We start from the raw sequence: 18,453 nt of genomic DNA on the forward strand, positions 1-18,453 counted from the left end.
CAGGGCTTCGCCTAAGCACTACAAAAACTATGATGGAGGATAAACTAGAGGGGACGGGGTTGCCGGCACACGACATGGTGTTTCTGTGATGCCCCGAGACCGATGCGCCAGGTGTCTTCCAGTTATTCATGGTTGTTGCCATGTCATTTGCTTGCGTGTTGCATCTTGCCATGTCATCATGTGCATTGCATCATCATGTTTTCAAAACTTGCATCCGTTTGGGTTCCCCCAGTTCTTTCCGTTGTCTGTTCTGAGCCCATCCACACTCGCACGCACCCGCGGCATGTACGAAATATTATTCTATAAGTGGCATAAAAATGTTCTCGGAATGGGTTGAAAGTTGGCATGTGGTGTTGTTATGTTGTCAGTAGGCCGCCTGTCATTTTTCGTCGCATTCGGAGCTCATTTGATAGCCTAACCGTTAAACATATAGCGGCATTATAGCCGGTCTATCGTCGGACGTTTCCGGTCTCCGGAAACGGTTGCCGGGTTGCATTCCTCCTCTCTCTTCTCAATCCAACCACACACTTGACCTCGTCCGCCTAGCCCTCTTTGCACAGTGCATCGACCCCTCGCCCGTATCCGAAACTTCCCCAACCCGAACCGGACTATCGTTACCGTTGGGTCTGGATCATCCCCAAACTCCCCTAAACATCTTCATTTTCGTATTTGGACTCCCCTAACCTATTTATTCCGGGCCGCCCGATTACGATCGGACGGACCAAATACCCCTAAAACCTAGCCCCATTTGCTATTTATAGTCCACCCTTAGTCATTTTGGACAACCCTAAAAGTTCTCCACCTAATCCCATCGTGCCGCCGCCACCCACTCACCAGCGTCCTCGGGATCTTCCCCGATCCACCTGCCCAACCAATCTTCTCGTCCCTTTCTCGTTTTCAGCCACTACCCGTCCCATCGGCCCATCCATCCATCATTCCCCACCAAACCCCGCTCCTCCTCAGTTTCCACGCCCGACCAATCAGCCTCCTTCTGCCCGATTCCCAGATCGAGCTCGGCTTGATCCCGAGCTCCTCAACGTCGCCATCCGGCGAGTCACCACACGAGTCCCCGACGGAGTTGCCTCGTCCTGCGTCTCCCTTCTCTTCTGCCCCGTCCTCCCGTTTTCCTTCTTCCCCTACCTCTCTGTGTAACCACCCTCCTTCATCGTTTTCATAGGAGGAGCCCCGTCCCCGCCATGGATTTTACCACCGCCACCAGAGCTCGACTCCATGGCCTTCCTCGACACGTCAGTTGCCTGCAGCTGCTGAATCCGGTCTGTCCCAACAAATCCGCCTCAAGTTCATTGCGGCTCCTCCCCGTCGTCCTTGCGCTGTCTCTAGAACCAACCAGAGCCCCACCGTCTTCGACACGAGCCGCCTCCTGCCCGAGCGCAGCTGCCCCTGGAGCTCCACCGTACCGCAAGCAGACGCATCCTTATCCATCACCTGGCCGGATCCTGCCGTTCCCGGGTTCTCCCCGCGCCTGCTGACCTGCGGCTCCACCACCTCGTCAAGTTCCAGGAGCCGCTCTTACCTGCTGCTGCTCCTTGCATCACCCAGCGCCACTGCTTCCTCTCCGTCCTGCTCGTCCGTGTTGACCCAGGCCCGCCGATAGCAGCGCCGCTCGACTTCCTCGCCCGCAAGTCTCCGTCGTTCCCTGCTGGTGTGGTCGTCGACCGCCATGGTGCCGTTGCCCTCGTTGTTCACCAGGGTGGGTCCCGATCTAGATCGCTCTGCTGTTGGGTCCAAGCTGCCGCCGTTCCAGGCTTCTACAGCTACGCCGCCACCATCCCGGACCTCCCTACTTCGCTATGTCACTGTCGCTGCTCTCCTTCCAGACGAGCACATGACGAGGTGCCCGCTCATCCGCTCTTTCCCCGTCAGCGCTCGCGTTGACTTATCATCGCGTGGACCGCGCCCCTCCTCAAGGCCAAGCAGCCTGGTACGTCTCCAACGTATCTATAATTTTTTATTGCTCCATGCTATATTATCTACTGTTTTGGACAATATTGGGCTTTATTATCCACTTTTATATTATTTTTGGGACTAACCTATTAACCAGAGGCCCAGCCCAGAATTGTTGTCTTTTTTGCCTATTTTAGGGTTTTGAAGAAAAGAAATATCAAACGGAGTCCAAACGGAATGAAACCTTCGGGAACGTGATTTTCTCAACGAACAAGACCGAGGAGACTTGGACCCTACGTCAAGCAACCAACAGGAAGGCCACGAGGTAGGGGGTGTGCCTACCCCCCTAGACGCGCCCTCCACCCTCATGGGCCCCCTGTTGCTCCACCGACACACTTCTTCCTCCTATATATACCTACGTACACCCAAACGATCAGATACGGAGCAAAAACCCTAATTCCACCGCCATAACTTTCTATATCCATGAGATCCCATCTTGGGGCCTGTTCCAGAGCTCCGCCGGAGGGGGTATCCATCAAGGAGGGCTTCTACATCAACACCATAGACTCTCCGATGAAGTGTGAGCAGTTTACCTCAGACCTTCGGATCCATAGTTATTAGCTAGATGGCTTCTTCTCTCTTTTTGGATCTCAATACAATGTTCTCCCCCTCTCTTGTGGAGATCTATTCGATGTAATCTTCTTTTTGCGGTGTGTTTGTTGAGGCCGATGAATTGTGGGTTTATGATCAAGACTATCTATGAATAATATTTGAATCTTCTCTGAATTCTTTTATGTATGATTGGTTATCTTTGCAAGTCTCTTCGAATTATCAGTTTGGTTTGGCCTACTAGATTGATCTTTCTTGCAATGGGAGAAGTGCTTAGCTTTGGGTTCAATCTTGCGGTGTCATTTCCCAGTGACAGCAGGGGCAGCAAGGCACGTATTGTATTGTTGCCATCGAGGATAACAAGATGGTTTTTTTTATCATATTGCATGGATTTATCCCTCTACATCATGTCATCTTTCTTAAGGTGTTACTCTGTTTTCATGAACTTAATACTCTAGATGCATGCTGGATAGCGGTCGATGAGTGGAGTAATAGTAGTAGATGTAGGCATGAGTCGGTCTACTTGTCTTGGACGTGATGCCTATATACATGCTCATACCTAGATACTCTCATAACTATGCTCAATTCTGTCAATTGGTCAACAGTAATTCGTTCACCCACCGTAAAATACTTATGCTCTTGAGAGAAGCCACTAGTGAAACCTATGGCCCCCGGGTCTATCTTCATCATATTAATCTTCCAGTACTTAGTTATTTCCTTTGCTTTTTACTTTGCTTTTATTTTACTTTGCATCTTTATCACAAAAATACAAAAAATAGTATCTTATCATATCTATCAGATCTCACTGTCGTAAGTGACCATGAAGGGATTGACAACCCCTTATCATGTTGGTTGCAAGGAGTTATTTGTCTTGTGCAGGTACTAGGGACTTCACGTGCAGCCTCCTACTGGATTGATACCTTGGTTCTCAAAAACTGAGGGAAATACTTATGCTACTTTGCTGCATCATCCTTTCCTCTTCAAGGAAATCCAACGCAGTGCTCAAGAGGTAGCAAGAAGAATTTTCTGGCGCCGTTGCCGGGGAGGTTCGCGCAAGTCAAGATTTGACTCCCGACAATGAGCCATTTCTGGTGCCGTTTCCGGGGAGGTTCGTGCAAGTGAAGATTTGACTCCCGACAATGAGCCATTTCGGGCGCCGTTGCCGGGGAGTCTATGCAAAAGTCAACATAACAAGTACCCATCACATACTCTTATCTCCCGCATTACATTATTTTCCATTTGCCTCTCGTTTTCCTCTCCCCCACTTCACCCTTGCCGTTTTATTTGCCCTTTCTTCTCGCACGCCTTTCTTCCGCCATGTCTGAATCAAATAGGGTTGGGGGTTCTCTCCAGAGTTTTAGTACTTTGGACAACCCTTCTATTCTCGCTAAGCTCAAAATAAGGATACTATGGAAAAACCTACCGGAGTTATCAATGAGAGTCTTAATAATTTTGATGAAGATGATTCTGGAATTTTTCATTATTTACTTGATGAATCTTTGAAAGATGGTTGGTATAGACTATTAAGGACCAGGGCCAGCTATGTGCCTCAATATCAAATTGAAGTTTACTTAAAGAGCTTTTATATTGCCCTTCCTTCTTCTTTTAAGCATGTCTTAGATTCTATATTTGAAGAAGGTTTTCTTGAAGGGGATGTCGTAGACACTTATGAAAAAATAAAAACCATATTTGGGCACCCCATGAATGAGAAGTTGAATTTACATCTCTTTTGCTCTCTTACCAAAACGAATCTATTAAAGAGATAAAGGCTAGCCTAGATACAAATTTCCGTAACATACTTAATCTTTCCTCTACCAATAATAGCCATGTGCTTTATCAAAATAGAAGGATTAATTCTATAGATAGCAAGTTTGCTCTTTTCTTTCCTAATACCAAAGATCGCAATACCTAGATCTATCCTAGCTTTTTATGCCTAGCTAGGGGTGTTAAACGATAGCGCTTGTTGGGAGGCAACCCAATTTTATTTTTATTACTTGCTTTTTTCTCCTGTTTAGTAATAAATAATTTACCTAGGCTATGTTTTGGTTGAGTTTTTTGTGTTTAATTAGTGTTTGTGCCAAGTACAACCGTTGGGAAGACTTGGAGAAAGTCTTGATATCTTGCTGTAAAAAACAGAAACTTTAGCGCTCACCAGAACTGCTGCCATTTTTATTTGGAAAGTGCTATTTAGTTAATTCTTTTTTCAGATGATTAATAGATAAATTCCTCACGTCCAGCAATTTATTTTAGAATTTTTGAGGTTCCAGATCTTGCGCTAGATACATATTACTACAGACTGTTCTGTTTTTGACACATTCTGTTTTTACTGTGTTGTTTGCTTACTTTGATGAATCTATGGCTAGTAAAATAGTTTATAAACCATAGAGAAGTTGGAATACAGTAGGTTTAACACCAATATAAATAAAGAATGATTTCATTACATTACCTTGATGTGGTCTTTTGTTTTCTTTCGCTAACGGAGCTCACGAGATTTTCTACTTTAAGTTTTGCGTTGTGAAGTTTTCAAGTTTTAGGTAAATATTTGATGGATTATGGAACAAGGAGTTGCAAGAGCCTAAGCTTGGGGATTCCCATGGCACCCCCAAGATAATCTAAGGACACCTAAAAGCCAAAGCTTGGGGATACCCCGGAAGGCATCCCCTCTTTCATCTACTTCTATCGGTAACTTTACTTGGAGCTATATTTTTATTCACCACATGATATGTGTTTTGCTTGGAGCGCCTTGTATGATTTGAGTCTTTGCTTTTTAGTTTACCACAATCATCCTTGCTGTACACACCTTTTGAGAGAGCCATACATGATTTGGAATTTATTAGAATACTCTATGTGCTTCGCTTATATCATTTGAGTTATATAGTTTTGCTCTAGTACTTAACTTATATCTTTTAGAGCACGGTGGTGGATTTGTTTTATAGAAACTATTGTTATCTCATGCTTCACTTAGATTATTTTGATAGTCTTAAATAGCATGGTAATTTGCTTAAATAATCCTAATATGCTTGGTATTCAAGAATAGTAAAAATGTCTTATGAGTGTGTTGAATGCTATGAGAAGTTTGATGCTTGATGATTGTTTTGAGACATGGAGGTAGTGATATTAAAGTTGTGCTAGTTGAGTAGTTGTGAATTTGGGAAATACTTGTGTTAAAGTTTGTGATTCCCGTAGCATGCACGTATGGTGAACCATTATGCGATGAAGTTGGAGCATGATTTATTTTTTGATTGTCTTCCTTATGAGTGGCGGTCGGGGACGAGCGATGGTCTTTCCTACCAATCTATCCCCCTAGGAGCATGCGCGTAATACTTTTCTTTGATAACTTGTAGATTTTTGCAATAAGTATATGAGTTCTTTATGACTAATGTTGAGTCCATGGATTATATGTACTTTTCTTCCTTCCACCATTGCTAGCCTCTCTAATACCGCGCACCTTTCACCGGTATCATACACCCACCATATACCTTCCTCAAAACAGCCACCATACCTACCTATTATGGCATTTCCATAGCCATTACGAGATATATTTCCATGCAACTTTCCACCGTTCCGTTTATTATGACACACTCCATCATTGTCATATTGCTTAGCATTATCATGTAGTTGACATCATATTTGTGGCAAAGCCACCATTCATAATTCTTTCATACATGTCACTCATGATTCATTGCATATCCCGGTACACCGCCAGAGGCATTCATATAGAGTCATATTTTGTTCTAAGTATCGAGTTGTAATTGTTGAGTTGTAAGAAAATAAAAGTATGATGATCATCATTATTAGAGCATTGTCCCAGTGAGGAAAGCATGATGGAGACTATGATTCCCCCGCAAGTCAGGATGAGACTCCGGACGAAAAATTAAAAAATGAGAGAAAAGAGAGAAGGGACAATGTTACTATCCTTTACCACAGTTGTGCTTCAAAGTAGCACCATGATATTCATAATAGAGAGTCTCTCATTTCGTCACATTCATATACTAGTGGGAATTTTTCATTATAGAACTTGGCTTGTATATTCCAATGATGGGCTTCCACAAATTTCCCTAGGTCTTCATGAGCAAGCAAGTTGGATGCACACCCACTTAGTCTCTTTTGTTGATCTTTCATATACTTATAGATCTAGTGTATCGTTGCATGGCAATCCCTACTCACTCACATTGATATCTATTGATGGGCATCTCCATATCCTGTTGATACGCCTAGTTGATGTGAGACTATCTTCTCCCTTTTTTCTTCTCCACAACCACCATTCTATTCCACATATAGTGCTATATCCATGGCTCACGCTCATGTATTGCATGAAGATTGAAAAAGTTTGAGAATGTCAAAAGTATGAAACAATTGTTTGGCTTGTAATCGGGGTTATTCATGATTTAAATATTTTGTGTCGTGAAGATAGAGCATAGCCAGACTATATGATTTTGTAGGGATAACTTTCTTTTGCCATGTTATTTTGAGAAGACATGATTGCTTTGTTAGTATACTTGAAGTATTATTATTTTTATGTCAATATTAAACCTTTATCTTGAATCTTTTGGACATGAATATTCATACCACAATTAAGAAGAATTACATTAAAATTATGCCAAGTAGCACTCTGCATAAAAAATTCTATTTTTATCATTTACCTACTCGACGACGAGCAGGAATTAAGCTTGGGGATGCTTGATACGTCTCCAACGTATCTATAATTTTTTATTGCTCCATGCTATATTATCTACTGTTTTGGACAATATTGGGCTTTATTATCCACTTTTATATTATTTTTGGGACTAACCTATTAACCGGAGGCCCAGCCCAGAATTGCTATTTTTTGCCTATTTTAGGGTTTCAAAGAAATGGAATATCAAACGGAGTCCAAACGGAATGAAACCTTCGGGAACGTGATTTTCTCAACGAACAAGACCCAGGAGACTTGGACCCTACATCAAGCAACCAACAGGGAGGCCACGAGGTAGGGGGGCGCGCCTACCCCCCCCCCCCAGGCGCACCCTCCACCCTCATGGGCCCCCTGTTGCTCCACCGACATACGTCTTCCTCCTATATATACCTACGTACCCCCAAACGATCAGATACGGAGCCAAAACCCTAATTCCACCGTCGTAACTTTCTGTATCCACGAGATCCCATCTTGGGGCCTGTTCCGGAACTCCGTCGGAGGGGGTATCCATCACAGAGGGCTTCTACATCAACACCATAGCCTCTCCGATGAAGTGTGAGTAGTTTACCTTAGACCTTCGGGTCCATAGTTATTAGCTAGATGGCTTCTTCTCTCTTTTTGGATCTCAATACAATGTTCTCCACCTCTCTTGTGGAGATCTATTCGATGTAATCTTCTTTTTGCGGTGTGTTTGTTGAGACCAATGAATTGTGGGTTTATGATCAAGACTATCTATGAATAATATTTGAATCTTCTCTGATTTTTTATGTATGATTGGTTATATTTGCAAGTCTCTTTAAATTATCAGTTTGGTTTGGCCTACTAGATTGATCTTTCGTGCAATGGGAGAAGTGCTTAGCTTTGGGTTCAATCATGCGATGTCCTTTCCCAGTGACAGCAGGGGCAGCAAGGCACGTATTGTATTGTTGCCATCAAGGATAACAAGATGTTTTTTTATCATATTGCACGAATTTCTCCCTCTACATCATGTCATCTTGCTTAAGGCATTACTTTTTTCATGAACTTAATACTCTAGATCCATGCTGGATAGCGGTCGATGAGTGGAGTAATAGTAGTAGATGCAGGCAGGAGTCGGTCTACTTGTCTTGGACGTGATGCCTATATACATGATCATACCTAGGTACTCTCATAACTATGCTCAATTCTGTCAATTGGTCAACAGTAATTCGTTCACCCACCGTAAAATACTTATGCTCTTGAGAGAAGCCACTAGTGAAACCTATGGCCCCCGGGTCTATCTTCATCATATTAATCTTCCAATACTTAGTTATTTCCTTTGCTTTTTTACTTTGCTTTTATTTTACTTTGCATCTTTATCACAAAAATACCAAAAATATTATCTTATCATATCTATCAGATCTCACTCTTGTAAGTGACCGTGAAGGGATTGACAACCCCTTAGCGCGTTGGTTGCGAGGAGTTATTTGTCTTGTGCAGGTACTAGGGATTTCGCGTGCAGCCTCCTACTGGATTGATACCTTGGTTCTCAAAAACTGATGGAAATACTTACGCTACTTTGCTGCATCATCCTTTCCTCTTCAAGGAAATCCAACGGAGTGCTCAAGAGGTAGCACAGCCGGCCTGCCAACTCCTCCATCGACCGGCCTTCTATGGCCCAGTGTGAGCAGCCCTAGCCCCTTCAGTTTTGGCCTGACTCGTATTTTTTTCAGCGGAACGATTTATCTTTTTCCAGGAGTCTTGCAGTTTTGCAGAAAACCCCTTGCACTTCATGCATTTTAAAACTCACAAACCGTGCATCATATGTAAAAACTTTATATACGAAACATGACTAGAATTTCATCTAGTTTCATAATTTCCAACTTTCATGCATGTTTAACATGTTTAAAAATGTTGTTTGATTAAATTTGCTCAAATGCCATGTTAAAATGATTTATTTCATAACTAATTAACCGTAGCTCGATTTTAAATGAACTTTATATGTAAATGGGGTGGAAAAATGCCTAGTTTAACATGTTGGCGTTACTTTGCATGTTTAACAACTCTAAAATATGGTTTAAGGAAGAACAGTACCAAACCTAAAATATGCACATGAGGTTTTTCTGGACTTGTTGCTTGTTGTTCCGGCCTCATTTAAACTTGCCTAGATGTGTAGTTTACTTATGCTTCACCCCTTGCCATGCTAACAAACATTTAATGTTGTTGAGTACTTAAACGGGAGAGAACTAAATAATTTTTGTGGTGTTTCGTCAATATGCAACTCTTTGCATATTGAGCTCCACTTAACTTTTAGTTTTGCTTGTGCACTTTGCCATGCCATGCCTCAATAAACCGGACATGCATCATACTTGTTTGTGCATCATGCCATGATTATGTGATGGTTGTTTACTATGTTGCTTGCTTCTTTCCGGGTTGCTTCTCTCGTTCGCTTCGTTTTCGTTCCGGAGTTGTGAGGATCTTTTCGGCTACGTCTGTTTGTCTTCTTCTTGGACTCGTTCTTCTTCCTTGCGGGATTTCAGGCAAGATGACCATACCCTCGAAATCACTTCTATCTTTGCTTGCTAGTTGCTCACTCTATTGCTTTGTCGCGCTACTTACCACTTGCTATATCATGCCTCCCATATTGCCATGTCAAGCCTCTAACCCACCTTTCCTAGCAAACCGTTGTTTGGCTATGTTACCGCTTTGCTCAGCCCCTCTTATAGCGTTGCTAGTTGCAGGTGAAGCTGAAGATTGTTCCATGTTGGAACATGGATATGTTGGGATATCATAATATCTCTTATTTAATTAATACATCTATATACTTGGTAAAGGGTGGAAGGCTCGGCCTTATGCCTGGTGTTTTGTTCCACTCTTGCCGCCCTAGTTTTCGTCATACCGGTGCTATGTTCCTTGATTTTGCGTTCCTTACGTGGTTGGGTGTTATGGGAAACCCTTGACAGTTCGCTTTGAATAAAACTCCTACAGCAAGGCCCAACCTTGGTTTTACATTTGCCTAACAACCTATTACCCTTCCCTTGGGGCGGCCAACCCGAGGGTCATCTTTATTTTAACCCCCCTGGGCCAGTGCTTCTCTAAGTGTTGGTCCGAACCGAGTAGACTGCGAGGCCACCCCGGGGAAACTTGACGTTTTGTTTTACTTGTAGGATGTCTCATCCGGTGTTGCCCTGAGAATGAGATACGTGCGACTCCTATCAGGATTGTCGGCACATCGGGTGGCTTTGCTGGTCTTGTTTTACCATTGTCGAAATGTCTTGTAACCGGGATTCTGAGACTGATCCGGTCTTCCCGGAGAAGGAATATCCTTCATTGACCATGAGAGCTTCTGATGGGCTAAGTTGGGACACCCCTGTAGGGTTTTGAACTTTCGAAAGTCGTGCCCGCGGTTATGTGGCAGATGGGAATTTGTTAATGTCCGGTTGTAGAGAACTTGACACTTGACTTAATTAAAATGCATCAACGACCGTGTGTGTTGCTGTGATGGTCTCTTTCCGGCAGAGTCCTGGAAGTGAACACGGTTCTTGGGTTATGTTTGTGCGTACGTAGTTTCAGGATCACTTCTTGATCATTTCTAGCTTCAAGACCGTTGTGTTGCTTCTCTTCTCGCTCTTATTTGCGTATGTTAGCCCCCATATATGCTTAGTGCTTGCTGCAGTTCCACCACACTACCCTTTCCTCCCCATAAGCTTAAATACTCTTGATCTCGCGGGTGTGAGATTGCTGAGTCCTCGTGACTCACAGATATTTCAAACAGTTGCAGGTGCCGATGATACCATTGCAGGTGACGCTACTTAGCTCAAGTGGGAGCTCAATGAAGGCCTTGTTCGTTGTTTTGTGTATTTTCCGGTTGATCAGTACTGGAGCCCAGTTGGGACGGTCGAGGATCTAGCATTTGGGGTTGTCTTCTTTTATTTTGGTTCCATAGTCGGACCTTTGTTCGTACCTTGGATGATGTATCAATATTTATGTATTGTGTGAAGTGGCGATTGTAAGCCGACTCTTTATCCCTTTCTTATTCAGTACATGGGATGTATAAAGATTACCCCTCTTGAGACATGCCTACCATGCAGCTATGCCTCTAAGTCGTGCCCCGACACGTGGGAGATATAGCCGCATTGTGGGTGTTACAAGTTGGTAATTAGAGCCATCCCCGACTTAGGAGCCCCCTGCTTGATCGAATTGCTGACGTTGTTGAGTCTAGAACAAAATGTTTTGAGTCTTAGGATTATATATATATGAGGCCTCCTGACGTAGAAGTTTTGACTCTTCTCTCCTCAAATTTCATGAATTTTTTTTAGGATCACACGGGTATCTTGGAATTGTTCCGATGGTTTTGTGACGAGAATATTATTCTTGGTGCCTCCTGACATTTAGGGGTTGTGGCAGTGTCCTGGGGAGTTGAGCTCCGAGGTGTTGTCATCACAATTTTAGCGTTGCAGTTCTGGAATACCTGAGTTTCGCCGACATAAAAAATCTCTTTTATGCAGTTGTTGGTGAGATAACCTCGATGCCACCCAGTACTGGGGCGGGAGTTCGGGAGTATTGCCATAACTCGTATAACGGACGCTTTTCGAAGGTTGAGGTAAATGATTTCCGAAGGTTTCTTGGTTATGTGTTGAAGGATGGATACAGCTGGATGTAGGATTTGTTAGTTTGGGTGAGATATTATGCTTCGCCTGTATCCCCAACACCTGATTGCATAACCAGAAAGTTTCAGGATTTTATAAGTGGCTATTCAAGTAGCTCCTAGAATAATCTTTCCAACAAACACATGATACGATATGGGATCTATCATATGTTTGTTCTGGCTTATTTTGCAAGCCAATCCTTTGTTTTGTTTTTTCAGTTGTGGTATTCGAGTTGCTTCAATGTCAAGTGTTGATTCCATACCTTTCCTAAGCGGTGTTCTCATTTTTCTATGTGAATACTAATCCTTCATGATAATCGAGATTGTCATGTCAATCCTTTTCAACATCCGCAGGATTAACTCTAAGTTTTTTTTTGATGGTATCCATTTTATCTGTCCAAGTTGGCTTTGTTTTCCCACCCTGCCACCCTTTCTTTTCCTTCAAGGAATCAGATTACTTAATCAAGTATCCATTTTTATTCACGTGAAGTCTCTTCATTATTTTCCTTCAATGTTCTCACCCGGTGATTCTTCTTGAAGATACTAATGAAACTTCGAGGTTATCATTCTTCATTCTCTTTTCTTCTCCGGTGAATTGAATTCAAACTTTCGGTGTTGATCATACCTTTTCCCTGATTCAAATGCTTTCCCATGCCAGTGCATCCCTGAATCATTCACTTCTCGCTACTCATTTGTTCTCAAGTGCTGAAGATATCTCAGAAGGCTCGTCTTTTCATTCAAGATCCGTTCAACCTATTTCGAGGTTGTGATCTCTTTCAAGCCATTTAATTCAACCGGCGCAATCTCTCTTTTAAATCGTTCAACGGTGTTTCTTTTGAGTGGGCCCTAACCCACAGGTCTTTTCCCAGGATCTTACCTGACTCTTCCAATTTTACCGGAGCTATTCTCAAATCTTTCAAAATTTGACGTAAGAATGAATTATCATCAGTCAGATGGTTTCTCCAAGATTTTTTTTCAAATGCTTTTTATCGTTGGTTCAACCTTTCTAATTTTCATCCCGGAGTAACTCAACAATTCACGGTGGTGTTTCTTGTCGTCATTCTCGTATTTGAAGACCGAAGAAGAATTTTCTCTCAATCTTGCTCCATTCTCTTCAAGATTCATGATTCTAGCTTATTGCCATCCTCTCATAATTGTTTTCGATTGTGAGAATTCTTTTCACCCATCCGGAGCAAGTCAGGAGTCTTTTCAGTTTGATTCTCCGAAGACCATCATTTCGGGTTTATTCATTCTCAGCTTTCAGCTCTCATTCTCCAAATCTTACCGGTGCATTGTTCAAGTTTTCTCTAATCAGATCGTGATCTCTTCGTTCTCATGTATCTAAATTCTCTCAAGTATATTCATTCAGTTTCTAATTCTTATGGTGATTCGTTCTTTTTTTCTTCAATCGTTTTCAAGAGTTCTCTTCCTTCATTATCACATCAATTTATTCGTTGTTTCAATCCTACCGGTGGTTCGTTGAAGACCTTCCCAGGTTTGCGCCATATCTATCTTAATTCGTTCTACGAGAATAAGTAGTATGCCAAATCCGTTGCTTGTCATCAATTTAAATTGGTGAAGGATACACATAACATAATTCTTATTCTTGCTTCATCCAAATGATGGATTCTTTCTTCCGCAGTTTGTTCACGATGAGTAAATTCTCGGTTCAAGTGCTTCATACTTTCCCCGGAGTTCCAAGATCTCTCAACTATATTACCATGAAGATTCCTCTAAATCATCGCTAGAATTCACCTTGTGTTTTCAACTTCTCTTTCTTTTATCATCCTTTTATTACCGGAGTTCTTCATGGAGGCTACATGGTGGTTCATCAAGGATTCTTTTCATTCTTCAATTGTCCTCAAGATTTCTCTCGAAGTAAGATCCGCCAAGCTACACTCTCAGATAAACTTGGTGCTCAACACATGTGTTGTTTCGAGGAGTTCAAGTATCTTTCACCTTGAATTCCAAAGGGCAATTCTCTCTATCTTATCTTTTGAGATGGTGCTATGTCATTCTTGACAATTTCCTTCATGTTTCATGATTCACAAGTTGTAAGGAATGAGATATTTAAACCCGTCATTTTCTTCCTTGGAGTTATCTTGGGTTGTATTTCACCTAAAGCCTTTCCCTAAGGAATGTTTCTATTTAGGTGCTTATCAATGATCCAAGTTTTCTCCTATCTTCTCGGGAAAGAGGTTTTCATATCTTCGTTGACCTCAAGCAAGCAATTGTTTCCATTAGTGGCAGAATTTCACCTCATAATTTTGAGAAGTTTTCCATAAGCCCACAACAAGCTTACTCTTTTTTTGTTGTTTCTTTTCCAACAACTCCGTTCGACCCTTCTCCTAAAGATGTTTTTTCAAGCTCATTTGTGGCAGAAGTTGTCATTTTCTTCTCCGTCCCTTTATCCCAACAATCTTGCTTCTATTCTTTTGTTCCGGAAGCATTGTGATGTTGTTCTCTTCACTCTTCATCTCGAGTTGTGAGGATCATGTTCTTTCCTTTTGCTTATCCATTTAACCGGAGTGTCGTGTTATCATTCGAGCTCTCTCATCTTATCTAGTTTTGCCTCCCTTCTCAACCGGAGTGCCATATGAAATGTTTCTTACCCCTTGTGCCATTTTTTTCAATAGTACTGGAGGTAGTGTGTTGTTGATTTCATCAAGTATCCTCTCATCTTGTCAAGATCATGTTCAATTCCATCCATTTATAGTCGGAGTGCTGTCCAAATTATATCATTCTTATTCCTTCTCTATCTTGTTTTAACCGGAGTGTTGTGTATGTCATTCCTCTTCTAACCGGAGTCTCATCCAAGTGCTTTCTTTTTGACAAGTTCATATTATTGTCTTCCATTTCCAACCGGAGTGTTGTCGTAATTGATAATTATCGTTCTTTGTACACCTCGTTTCAACCAGAGTGCTTGCATGTACTTCTTGTCCATTGCAACCCTTTTCTTATGCCTTTAAACCTACAAGGCCCTAGTAATGTTCCTCGTTCCTCTTTTCTAACAGAGTGTTTTCAACTTTGTTCATCTTCGTTGTATCCTTTCTTTCAATTTGTTCAACCTCGCAAGGTTCTTTGGTTTCACTCATTTGTCAAAAGAAGCAACTTAGTTTTACCTCTTCCTCTTTCATTTTCTCTCCGGTGTCATCCTAGATCTCGGGACGAGATCCTCTTGTAGTAGTGGAGTGTTGTGACACCCCGAGACCGATGTGCCAGGTGTCTTCCAGTTATTCGCGGTTGTTGCTATGTCATTTGCTTGCATGTTGCATCTTGCCATGTCATCATGTGCATTGCATCATCATGTTTTCAAAACTTGCATCCATCCGGGTTCCCCCAGTTCTTTCTGTTGTCCGTTCTGAGCCCGTCCACACTCACACGCGTCCGCGTCATGTTCGAAATATTATTTTATAAGTGGCGTAAAAATGTTCTCGGAATGGGTTGAACGTTGGCATGCGGTGTTGTTATGTTGTCAGTAGGCCGCCTGTCATTTTTCGTCGCATTTGGAGCTCGTTTGATAGCCCAACCGTTAAACATATAGCGGCATTATAGTCGGTCTATCGTCAGACCTTTTCGGTCTTCGGAAACGGTTGCCGGGTTGCATTCCTCCTCTCTCTTCTTAGTCCAACCACACACTTGACCTCGTCCGCCTAGCCCTCTTTGCACAGTGCATCGACCCCTTGCCCGTATCCGAAACCTCCCCGAACCCGAACTGGAGTATCGTTACCGTTGGGTCCGGATCATCCCCAAACATCCCCTAAACATCTTCGTTTTCGTATTTGGACTCCCCTAACCTATTTATTCCGGGCCGCCCGATTACGATCGGACGGACCAAATACCCCTAAAACCTAGCCCAATTGCTATTTATAGTCCACCCTTAGTCATTTTGGACCACCCTAAAAATTCTCCACCTTGTCCCATCGCGCCGCCGCCACCCACTCACCAGCATCCTCGGGATCTTCCCCGATCCACCTGCCCAACCAATCTTCTCGTCCCTTTCTCGTTTTCAGCCACTACCCGTCCCATTGACCCATCCATCCATCGTTCCCCACCAAACCCCGCTCCTGCTCAGTTTCCACGCCCGACCAATCAGCCTCCTTCTGCCCGATTCCCAGATCGAGCTCGGCTCGATCCTGAGCTCCTCAACGTCGCCATCCGGCGAGTCACTAGACCAGTCCCCAACGGAGTTGCCTCGTCCCGCGTCTCCCTTCTCTTCTGCCCCGTCCTCCCGTTTTCCTTGTTCCCCTGCCTCTCTGTGTAACCTCCCTCTCTCGTCGTTTTCACAGGAGGATGCGCGTCACCTCCATGGATTTGACCACCGCCGCCAGAGCTCGACTCCATGGCCTTCCTCGACATGTCTATTTCCTGCAGCTGTTGAATCCGGTTCGTCCCTAGAGAATCCGCCTCAAGTTAGCCGCAGTTCCTCCCCGTCGTCCTTGCGTTGTCTCCAGGACCAACCGGAGCCCCGCCGTCTTCGACCCGAGCCGCTTCCTGCCCGAGCGCAGCCGCCCCTGGAGCTCCACTGTACCGCAAGTAGACGCATCCTCATCCAGGGCCCGGCCGGATCCCGCCGTTCCCGGGTCCTCCCCGCGCCTGCCGACCTGCGGCTCCACCGCCTTGTCAAGTTCTAGGAGCCGCCCTTGCCTGCTGCTGCTCCTTGCATCACCCAGTGCCACTGCTTCCTCTCCGTCCTGCTCGTCCGCGTCACCCCAAGCCCACCGGTAGCAGCGCCGCTCAACTCCCTCGCACACAAGTTTCCGCCGTTCCCTGCAGGTGTGGTCGTCGACCGCCATGGTGCCGCTGCCCTCGTTGTTCACCAGGGTGGGTCCCGGTCTGGATCGCTCTGCTGCCGGGTCCAAGCCGCCGCCGTTCCAGGCTTCTACAGCTGCGCCGCCACCATCCCGGACCTCCCTACTTCGCTATGTCGCCGCCGCTGCTCTGCTTCCTGACGAGCACATGACGAGGTGCCCGCTCGCCCGCTCTTTCCCCGTCAGCGCTCGCGTTGACTTATCGTCGCGTGGACCACGCCCCTCCTCAAGGCCAAGCAGCCGGCCTGCCAGCTCCTCCATCGACCGGCTTGCTATGGCCCAATGTGAGCAGCCCCAGCCCCTTCAGTTTCCGCTCAGCTCGTATTCTTTTAAGTGGAACGATTTATCTTTTACCAGGAGTATTGCAGTTTTGCAGAAACCCCTTGCACTTCATGCATTTTAAAACTCACAAACCGTGCATCATATGTAAAAACTTTATATACGAAACATGACTAGAATTTCATCTACTTTCATAATTTCCAACTTTCATTCATGTTTAAAATGTTTAAAATTGTTGTTTGGTTAAATTTGCTCAAATGCCATGTTAAAATGATTTATTTCATAACTAATTAACTGTAGCTCGGTTTTAAATAAACTTTATATGTAAATGGGGTGGAAAAATGCCTATTTTAACATGGTGGCATTACTTTGCATGTTTAACAACTCTAAAATATGGTTTAGGGCAGAACAGTACCAAACCTAAAATATGCACATGAGGTTTTTCCGGACTTGCTGCTTGTTGTTCCGGCCTCATTTAAACTTGCCTAGATGTGTAGTTTACTTAGGCTTCACCCCTTGCCATGCTAACAAACATTTAATGTTGTTGAGTACTTAAATGGGAAAGAACTAAATAATTGTTGTGGTGTTTCGTCAATATGCAACTCGTTGCATATTGAGCTCCACTTAACTTGTAGTTTTGCTTGTGCACTTTGTCATGCCATGCCTCATTAATCCGGACATGCATCATACTCGGTTGTGCATCATACCATGATTATGTGATGTTTGTTTACTATGTTGCTTGCTTCTTTCCTGTTGCTTCTCTCGTTTGCTTCATTTTCATTACCGAGTTGTGAGGATTTGTCCGGCTACGTCCGTTTGTCTTCTTCTTGGACTCGTTCTTCTTCCTTGCGGGATTTCAGGCAAGATGACCATACCCTTGAAATCACTTCTATCTTTGCTTGCTAGTTGCTCGCTCTATTGCTTTGTCGCGCTACCTACCACTTGCTATATCATGCCTCCCATATTGCCATGTCAAGCCTCTAACCCACCTTGCCTAGCAAACCGTTGTTTGGCTATGTTACCGCTTTGCTTAGCCCCTCTTATAGTGTTGCTAGTTGCAGGTGAAGCTGAAGTTTGTTCCATGTTGGAACATGGATATGTTGGGATATCATAATATCTCTTATTTAATTAATACATCTATATACTTGGTAAAGGGTGGAAGGCTCGGCCTTATAACTGGTGTTTTGTACCATCTTGCCGCCCTAGTTTCCATCATACCGGTGTTATGTTCCTTGATTTTGCGTTCCTTACATGGTTGGGTGTTATGGGAACCCCTTGACAGTTCGCTTTGAATAAAACTCCTCCAGCAAGGCCCAACCATGGTTTTACATTTGCCTATCAACCTATTACCCTTCCCTTGTGTCGGCCAATCCGAGGGTCATCTTTATTTTAACCCCCCTGGGCCAGTGCTTCTCTAAGTGTTGGTCCGGACCGAGTAGACTGCGGGGCCACCTCGGGGAAACTTGAGGTTTTGTTTTACTCGTAGGATGTCTCATCCAGTGTTGCCCTGAGAACGAGATACGTGCGACTCCTATCTGGATTGTCGGCACATCGGGCGGCTTTGCTGG

Source organism: Triticum aestivum, chromosome 3A, assembly GCF_018294505.1.
Source record: "Triticum aestivum cultivar Chinese Spring chromosome 3A, IWGSC CS RefSeq v2.1, whole genome shotgun sequence".
Classification (NCBI taxonomy): Eukaryota; Viridiplantae; Streptophyta; class Magnoliopsida; order Poales; family Poaceae; genus Triticum; species Triticum aestivum.